The sequence below is a fragment of the Pinus tabuliformis genome, chromosome 5_1 (assembly GCF_031772625.1).
Source record: "Pinus tabuliformis cultivar Carrire ecotype Pingquan chromosome 5_1, CPIR1, whole genome shotgun sequence".
NCBI classification, from domain to species: Eukaryota; Viridiplantae; Streptophyta; class Pinopsida; order Pinales; family Pinaceae; genus Pinus; species Pinus tabuliformis.
This window is the reverse complement of record NC_142305.1, coordinates 564,392,761-564,403,489: the sequence shown is the minus strand read 5'-3', so window position 1 is coordinate 564,403,489 and position 10,729 is coordinate 564,392,761. Positions and strand designations below refer to the sequence as shown.

The following is a 10,729-nucleotide window of genomic DNA, read 5'->3' as shown; positions in this document are numbered from 1 at the left end:
TTATAATTTTCTATAAATAAGTTTCTATGAAATTTAAATTTATAATTTAATATTAAACTTCACACAAACTAATTAATTTACACTTCTTTAATATGAAATTATCATATTATTTAAGCATACAAATTAATTTTTCAATTTTAAATACTTTTGAAATTGTCCTATTATTTACACATACACATTAATTTTTTTAATTTTAAATAATTTTTATAAATAATAATATCATTTCATAACAACATTTTCAACAATTCCATATTATTGATTGAAAACTAGGAAAATAAAACATTCAGACCGTACAATGGTAGAAGTTTTAAAATGAGAAAGATAATATCACACTCTCCAGCCATTTGGGTGGTCTGATCGAGGAACCATTTCGGTAGCTGATTGAGGATTAAATGCCTCACAAGCGAAATGATGCTTACAAGCACAATACATTAAAAAAGAGTAACTAAACTGGGCTTAAATGTTTGATAAAATATCACATTGCCAGAGACAATTACCAATATTGTTCACTGAGAAGATTGCCACAAAAATAATTCACCAGCTCTGCTATATTTTTTGTCGAATTCATCTGAATTGAAAAATTGGTTGTGAGGCATATCATAAGGTGCAGGTTCATGAAGCAAACCCTCGGCCATTGTTTGTAAGAAATGTTGTCCAGTCACGCTTGGGAAAATCCTCGCTCTGATTATTATATGTCTCAATAACCTCTTCCTTTTCCTGCAGATCCAAATATTTAAGAGAAGTTTGAGAAGTAATAGGCAGATTAACGAAGGTTGTAGCCGCTGCAGCTACCTGTATATCTCTCGCTGCATTAGATGTGGGGCGAGGAAGATGATTGAGAGTTTCCAGGAAATTGAGAAATGTCGAGTGGCCTTTCAAACACCAAGCGGCCACATCGTGTGAACGAACTGCCATTTCTGGGGTGGAGAAAGAGCCAACATAGATGCGAGATTTCTTCTTGGCTTCTCTTATTTCTGATACCCACTCTCCCCATTTATGTTTCCTCGCCCCTATGTACACCGGATGCCGTGTTTCTCCGCTGCTCTTAATCTTTCTCCCTTTCTCCACCCACCTTTCATTCGATTCCATTTGCTGGACTCTATCATCTCTATAATCCACCTCCTTGATATTAACAACATCAGCGGTGCCACTACTAATTTGTTTTGTGGGTAAATCTGGAGTTGTTGCCTCGGTTTACGCTGTAGCCATTGATCGCCTCCAAATGAGGTAATGTTTCATCTTTTAGGCAAAGCCTTTGTGTGGTTTTCATGTGATATTTTTTCTTTCCAGTGAGAAAAAAGCTTTATATGATATAAACTGGAAAATAAGTACTGAATAGAAACTATTACATATCATTTTGAAGATGATTGGAAAAAACATGTTTTCCATTTCTCGTTAGGGGAGTAGGTGAGAGCTATTATGTTGGAACTATATACCGATCATCAAAAACAAGATCGTATAACCTTGGAGCATAAAGCTTTAGTAGTTCTATGTTGTGGATATCCCTTTTTGTACAACAAAATTGCATGTAGAATTTAGAACAGTGATCAATCTTGACATATGCAGGAAAACAAAAAGCAAAAAAGAGAGAGCAAATCCAAATTTTGTAGAAAATAGAGATGCTTGGATTTAACCTGGAAATAGGAAGTCCCCCATGTCGTATGTATTGTGCTCCCAAGTGATCTCCAAGTACCAGTTTCTAGGTGCTCTAAGGAGTGTTTTTTTTGATAAAATGTTTGCTTCCATATTCTAGGATCTGCCTATGTGCTGGATTGTATAGTCTCCCTAAAGCTGCTAAATGAGCTCTATTCTCTTCAGCCATCCTTGTAATATAAGAGTGTTAATGGAGGCTTTACGCAAAACTTGATCAATTATGATCTTCGAGTCCCCGTATATGTGCAAGTGTGGGATATTTAGAAAGTTGCTAAACCACAGGAGACCCCAAAGATCAATTGCTTCCACTCTGTTGTTGGTGTCGTGGCCTCCATTCCAAAAAATCTTGTAGGATAGTTCAGCTGATATAGTAATCCAAACCCCACATGCACAGGAAGCCCTTTGCGCTGCTCCGTCAAAAAATCCCATCTAGTACATACACTGTGAGTTATTATGCACTTGTAGGTTGTTGCTCGGATGATTGGGTCATGAAAAGAAAACAAAGAATTTTTTTTATGATTCGATCAAAGACCTATTGAAAGTCCTCCCTCGAGTTCTGAAACAGATACTTGCTACGCCAGTTCCGTATGGCCCATATAATAAATAATTGAATGGCCCTCCAAGAGGTTTCTGAGTGGTCCACCACATTAGAGATTCCTTGATGGAGGAATGTAATATATATTGAAAACCAGAGTTTTTAGAAAGTTTCTTCCATACCTGAACAATATGTTAACATTGCAGAAAAATATGATTATTGTCTTCAGTGTCACTTTTATAGATAGAGCATATGCCAAGCCCTTGCCATTGTCTTTTCCATAAGTTCTCCCAGATGAAATTCTTATTATGAAAAACCAGCCAAGAAAAGATGATAATTTTATTTGGAATTCCTGTTTTCTAATAGGAAAAAGGGAATTGTAGATTTGCTTGCAATGTTGATACATTGGAGAGAGAGAAATAAGTATCAACAACAATGATATTATCAGTTGTCATCTTTCCCTTCCATGTGATTGACTCTCGAGGTCCCGCGTGGCAGATGCCAATCTTTTTTATATTTGCTATAATATTGTTCCATTGTAGGGCCATGTGGCCATTTAGGCCAAGAGTGTGGGCCTTTTTCCAAATAGGAATTGGACCTTGCCATTGAGTTATAGTTTGACCCCAAAAATAAATGCTCTGTCCATTTAGGTGAATTTTTATGTTCTCGAGGATGGATCATTCCTCCCCAGCACCAAGGATTGGGTCAACAACAATGCGAATACAATTTCCATTTTGAAATTTCCATGTAAGTTGTTTAAAGAAATATTTTTCCATTTTCCAGAAACTTTTCCAAACGGTAGAACCTTGCTTGATGCCTATGGTGCCTTTCCTGTACCATTACCTGAAATCTTTATTTCTGAGGTATTTTTGCTTGATGATATTGCTCCAAGGGCCGTTCTCAAATAAGCCCCTCCATATGGATTTCATCAACAACGTTCTGCCAAATCTGCAAAGGTCCATAATCCCCCATCCACCTAATTACTTCGGGAGAGTGATGTTGGCTTGTTTAGTGAGATGGCATTTTTTCCTTTCGTGTCTCCCTCCCCATATGAAGTTTGTTGTAAGGCAGTTTAGATCCTTGACAATGGATGCAGGGATGGGGTATAGATGAGCCCGATAAATCGCCAACTGTGCTAAGACTGCTTGGGAGAGGACAACTCTCCCACCCAGTGAAAGGCATCTGAACTCCCACCCAGATATCCTTTTGAGAAATCCGTTAATAATCCATTGCGAGTCAACAAATTTGTAACATCAAGGTTTTAAATGGTATCCAATATATTTCATTCCCTTTCGAATAGGCATTGCCTTGATACCAAATAAATCTTCAATATATGTAATAATCTCCATTTCGCAATTTCCATGGTATATTACATATTTTCCATTGTTTATGTATAATCCTATAGCATTTGAAAATTTGTTAAGAATATTACAGAGACATAACCAGGAATAGCTATAAAGCATACCCAAGATCAAAATATTATCTACAAAAAGACTGTGTGAAATGTTGTTGTTTTTGCCTATCGTCAATGGGCGAAACTGTTTCTCCATTATGACTCTTTTTATGTGCAAACTTAGGCAATCCATTACTAGAATGAAGAGTAGTGGGGAAAGTGAGCATCACTACTGCAAACCTCAAGCGAATAAAAAATATTTAGTTGTATAACCATTTATTAGGACAACGTAATTTACATTGTCAACACATGCCATTATCCAATTTATACATCCAAGACTAAGTCCAATTTTGATAAGGATGCATATGAGGAAACCCCAATCCAAGTAGTCGTATGCCTTCCTCAAGTCGATATGGAAGATAGCCGCATTTAAATTTTTGTTGTGTATCGAACGTATACTCTCCCATGTGTTTTCAACAACATCATGGATGAGCCTATTCTCGAGAAAACCATGTTGTTCAAGAGAGATGTATAGCGAAGGAGTATTTCACATTCTATCAGCAATTGTCTTTGAAATGATTTTGTAAATAATGTTGCATAGGGAGATTGCCCTGAATGTATATTTTACCTTATAAATTAAACTAATGATTTCATAACAATATATAAATTTAATTAATAAGCACATAAAAAATTAATAATTACAATATGACAAGATTGTTAATCATGGATATTCTTACCCACTTTACCATGGATATTCTTAACTTGTAAATAGGCTTTGTTACAATACCACATACCAAAAACCATAACCTATTTCACAATCAAGATATTTTATAACAATATCACATGATTCTTAACCTTGAATATTCACCCCCTCTTCGCTGTGGATATTATTAACTTGTAAATAGGCTATAACAATATAACAAGATTCTTAACCATGAATATTCATCCCCTCTTTATGATGGATATTATTAACTTAAAAATAGGCTATAACAATATGATAAGATTCTTAACCATGAATATTCACCCCCTCTTTACCATGAATATTATTAACTTGTAAATATGCTTTGTCACAATACCATGGCTTATCAATACCATATGCCCAAAAAATCTAACTTATTTCACAATAATATTTTATTTTAATTTTATTTTATAACATTTCTTTAATTAAATCTAAAAAAAAAAAATTAATTACTTTTGAGATATATCTAAATTCTTTATCCTCACAACTACTAAAAGTATTCGTATTGAAATTAAATGAAGGTTTTAATAAAATTAAAAATGAGAATACTGATATATATATATATATATATAGGAAATTTATATAATATAAATAATATTATTAAGAACTAGCAGAAATCCATATTAATTAAGGATCTAAGGGATTATAGTAAGAAAAATGACTAACAACGATAAAACATGATTCTTTTAGTTCTTCATTATTGTATTTTCTTTGATATGATCGTTCCAAAATATAGGTTTAGTATTTACCACCAATTGAGCTTTTTTTAATTTAGATACTTTCTTAAATACAATATAATAGGATCAAATTTAAGAGAGGAAGAGAGGGGCGAGGGTGGAGAGAGAGGGTTGGTAGAGAGAGAGGGGGGGGGGGGAGATGGAGGTGGGAGAGTCATGAAGGAAGAGAGAGAGGAGGGGACAGAGGAGGAGAGAGGGAAGGATGGAGAGATGGAGCTGGAGGGGCATAGAGATGGAAGGAACAACAATAACACATAGAGATAAAGGTGTAGAGAGAGAGGGAGTGATAAGAGAGAGATGGAGAGAGAGTCAGTGAGAGAGGAGAGGTAGGAAGAGAGAGAAGAAGAAGAGGAGATATATAAGGAGAGAAGGGGAAGAGAGAGAGAGAAGGAGAGAGGGAAGGAGATAATGATAGAGTTTGAGGGAAAAGGGGGAGCGAGAGAAAGTGATGGGGGGACAGATAGAGGGAGGTGAGATAAAAATGGAGAGAGAGGAAGGAAGAGATAGAGAAGGAGAGAGATAGATAGGGAGAGAGAAAGGTAGTTGGAGAGGGAGAGAGAGGGATTCAAGAATAAATACATAGAGAGAAAATGGTGGAAAGAGAAAGGGAGTGACATGGGAGAGACAAAGAGAGTGAGAGAGAGAGGAGAGTAGGAGGTAAGAGAGGGAGAGAGAGAAACGGACAATCAGGAGAGGGAGAAGGGAAAGAGAGAGAGGATAGGGAGAGGGAGGGAGAGAGAGATCGATAAATATGGAGAGTGAGTGTGTATGTTTGGGGGGTGAGATAGAGAGAAAAAGAAGGAGAGACAAAGGGATATATAGATACAGTTTGAGGGGGGAGAGAGAGAAGAAGATAGAGACAAAGGGAGGGAGGGAGGAAGAGATACATATATGAAGAGAGAGATCATGTGTGTTTGTGGAGGTGAGATAGATAGATATAGGAGAGATGGAGGGAGATATAGATATAGATGGCAGGGGAGAGAGAGGGAAAAAGAGAGAGATGTATAGATAGGCAGGCATAGTTGAAGAGAGAGAGAGAGAGTGGGGGAGAGAGATATTTGGGAGAGATGGAGGGGGAGAGAGAGAAGGAGAGAGGGACAGATATAGACACAAAGAATAAGGGGGAGAGAGGGATTTGGATAGAGAAACATGGAGACAAATATAGATATTATAAAATATTATATAATCATCCTAGATCCATCTTAACCCTGGATCTATCAAGCACTAAGAGGGATCAAATCTCACGAGGTGCAAACATTTTCTCAAGTTTTGCACTCAAAAAAGAGGTTTTCACCTCAAGAGATTTGATCCCTCTCAGTGCTTGATAGATCAGGGTTAAGATGGATATAATCTGGTATTTAAATAAAACAAAATCTTATAGAGTATTTTAGATTTTTAAACATAATGTTTATGGTTGTTACAACAATATATTCATTAAAAGCTAATATGCATGGTTGTTACAACAATACATTCATTAAAAACTAAGATGCATGGTTGATACAAGAATATATTCATAAGGGCTTAATGCATCACTCACAAGAATCGAATATGGGCGAGAAGAATAACATTCTTTAAAACAACTCAAACTAGTCCCACTTAACACATAGGGATATATTTTATGACCATCTTTAATAAATTCAACTAATTGCTAATTTAGACACACTTGTGATACTAAGAAGAGAACCTTCTATATATCTTGTGGTAAAACCAACCACAGTCCTTGAGCTTGTAATCATTTTGTCTCAACTAAAATCCTCATACATATGCTCCCACTAAAAATCAACATGATTATAATTAGAAGAGTTTATAATGGTCTTGTAGAGGCTAACTCTTCCCTCACACATTAATTTTAGTGGAAATTTAGAACAATAACAATTTGTTCACTAAAAATAATTATTGACTTGGTATGTGCTCAACTTATGAGAATTTGGTATTATTAAAGGTGCCTTATAAACTTACTAGAATTTGGTGTAAAAAGATGAAAGTAGGAAATCAAATTAAATCTTAAAATATATAACTTATATTTATAAGAAGATTGTATGATTCCAAAAAATTCATATGCCTATAACAATGATATGCTATTTTTCTGCAAAATATAATGCATATTTTCATGTTAATGCATATGTTCATGTGAATACATTCATATATTATCCAAATTATAAAATTTATTTAAAGAAATTTGTACAATTATAAATAATAGTTGGTTCTTTAGCCCCACTATTTTAGCATATTTTTTAATATATATATATATATATATATATATATAGTAAATCCCTGAATTTGTGAGGTCAAACAATAAAAATGAGTTTGCAATTCTTAACATATATATAATCCAAGGAAGACTATTAAAGATTTTAAGAAAAGTTAAATAACAATATGACCTCTATATAATTTATAAGATAAATTGGATGTCAAACCCATCAGAAAGGAAATCAATAAGCTCATAATGCTAGACCATCAACATAGAAAAAGAACCTTTAACCTCAATTTTTTTTTTAAGTGAAAAAAGATGAGGACGCCATACCAATAGTAAAGGAAAATATAGAATCAAAATAAATTATACATTGAAAAACTTGTCTCATAAAAGAAAATAAGTTAGGAAAAGTAATTATACAATTGGGACTGAACATATGTTAACTTGTGCTAAGCGTAAGCTCTAATGACCATGAATATGGAATACTTAGGAAACCTCTAAACTTCTAAAAAGACATGATGAACTCAAGAAATAAAAGAAATTTAAGATACTAGAAGGACATGCGAAAACCTTAATATATAAAATCAAAAGTGACTACCTTAATATAGAAAATCAAAAGTGACTCTTTATTTTGACTACTATAAGGAAGAAAATCAACATCACTAGTATAAAAAAAAAAACTCTCATGAACTTGATAGTGACACAAGGTATTAGACAATTATTAAAAGATTACCAATTAAAAGAATTTGTCATCTTTGTGGCATTAAGAGGGTTGAAGATGAAATCACTTTCTCTTAAATGGTATAAACCCACATTTAATCACAATTTCAAAATGTTTGTTACTATAGGGACTTTTCTAACTTTTTAACGAAAAACATTATGGTAATTCAATAATAATTATATAAAAAATTTTGAGCACATATTAACAGTGTTAGACCTGCCAATATTCAGAGGGGTCTCCTCAATATGTGGTCCCAATTAGACCTCACATTGTTTAGGATAGGAGCCCCATCTGGAATACAACTTGGTTACTATTTTATTAAAGGTTTTCTTTGGCTTTTGCTTTCAGCAAGAGAGAGGATCACATATGTTTCTTTGAAAAGAAGGTACATGTGCCTGGTGAGTGTTCGATTTTAGGTGTGTCATGGTTCTTCTACTGTGGAGGGAAGAGAAAGTGGACCTCTAAGTGAGAGGTAATAGTACGAACCTAGTAGAGACACTCATAAATAGGAAAAAATCCATCTAACATCCAACATAATAGTCGACAAAGATATGACAAGCACTAAAATAATCGAAATAGCTCAACTACTTTAGTATAGATGAAAACAATCATGAATCATAAACATTCACATAACAGTGTTAGAGATATTCATAATCCATGCATGAAGAACATGTTGGACATTAAGATTCATATATTAAGTAAAAGTTCTAGACACATGTATACATCAAACGCTACTACTTGCTCCCTAAAAGAACTAGCTTATATCTCTGATACCTTGTGGGACAATCCAAGGTGAAAAGTCATCTTCTTGTACAATGATGATGTATATATAACAAATGGGGTGATCCATCACCTTCTTTGTGACTCTTGGACTACCCTCATGATTGTTTGACTTCCTTGTGACTTTTCAAATTTACAAGACTCTTTACATTCTATACATGTCCTTTAGACTGCAACTTTACAATACATTTCAAATAAGAATTTATACTAATGCATAGAATGATGTGGTGTATGATGACTTATAACATGAAATGACGTTACAATGATGACATGGACTGCATGATGACATGGAATTTTCAAGCCATTCTCATTGCTACTTGATTTGTGTCTTCTTGATAATGATCTCTTTTCCACCTCTATATGGCATAGAGATGAGGAGTCTTTAGTGTTAGCAGGTCTTGAGATGTGGTTACAAACTGATGTCCCTTTTATTTCTCCTAATTGATCAACTTGTATCTTCAGCTACAAAAGTGTCTTCTACCATGATATCTTTCTCCATCTCCCTCTCCATCATATTGTCATATAATGATAGAGTATCTACATCTACAATTCACTCATGACAAGACAACATCAGTCCGATAAGACCCCTAGTCTAAGATGTTGCATTATGATCCACTGGATGAGCTGGAAATGGGTAGTAGGATGAGGGGGAAGTTCAGTGACTGCCCAATTACATAGCTCAAGAGGTTAAGGGTCATGTCTAAGCCTTGAGACTGCACAATTCATAGTTCAAGATAGAATGTTCTTGAGGATTGCGTAGTTGAAGGATCCAAGGAGCAAAGTTGAGGGTTTGATGACTGAAATTACCCATTGTGCAGTGTTAGAAGGAGAGGGAGGACAAGTGATTACACAATTGCATGACTCATTAGCTCAAGGGTTGAGCTTCAGGACTGAGACTGCGTAATGCAAATTTTAGGCTTGAATAGAGGGAAATATTGTGCAATGTTAGAGCTCAGGGGCTGGGCATGATGACTTATATTGCAGAGTGCACAATTCAGGAAGGTTGGATGAGGCTAGGTTTCTCGATCTGGGAGTTTTCCAAATTTGACTAAGTGTGGGATAGATGAAGCTGATGTGAACAGTGAAAATACTTGATTTTGATCACACACTTAGAACACTTGAAGGCATAATATAGATCACCCAAAACAAATGAACACCATACTTTCCTCAATGTGACAACTTTGGGATGTACTTACACCAAGTGCGACACCAGAGATACACTTTGCAATGACTATGATGATGCTTATGCGACAGTGCTTGGATATTTGGAAATGAGTGTGACACATGTTTACATGGTAAGACCAACTCATTTACACAAATATTACCCCTTGAAACCACCACAACTAGCTTTTTGTGTTGTGTGATACTTGACATGCTTAAATATGCCACTTTGATTTTGTTGCAAATGGGACAAAGACACTTAGAGAAAACACATTCAATAACTCTTAATGCATGAAATGATAGTATGAAAAGTCAAAATAGGCTTGAATTTTAACAAAGTCCAAAATGTTGGAGGGCGTTGTAGTAGCAAAAACACTTGGTGACACACTAGTAGAATTCTTATTCTATGTCTAGGTTGATTTTTTTGTGCAGGGTCTAGTTCTTCTAGAAGTATTTATTATTTGTACCACTTTGGTTTGCCCATTTACCCTATCCATAAACTTAGTCCCCTTTGTCCTTTCTCAGTCAAACAAAAATGTAAAACCAACCATACTGCAATGTTTCAAATTAGGAAATAGTAGTATAGATCGTGAGCTTTAGATTTTCATAGTATAGTTTTTCATCTCTAGTGTTTCTTCATTTCTAATGAGTCTAGAGAGTACCGTGACATAGTCACTACAATAACACAACATTTCTTCACTGCTAGCGAGCCTGGACAATGCATTGATGGAGTCGCTTCCCTTACCTCTTTGTGCAAGATTCCTTTCTCTTCTATCTCCCTTTATTTATATATTCATATAGGATTGTGCATAGGCA

General features: G+C 34.9%; 1 pseudogene; it reads right to left on the bottom strand.

Annotated features, from left to right (window-relative positions):
• Nucleotides 1-612: 612 nt before the first annotated feature.
• LOC149166075 (ethylene-responsive transcription factor ERF023 pseudogene) lies at nt 613-1,089 on the bottom strand (annotated as a pseudogene).
• Between the last annotated feature and the right edge of the window lie 9,640 nt (nt 1,090-10,729).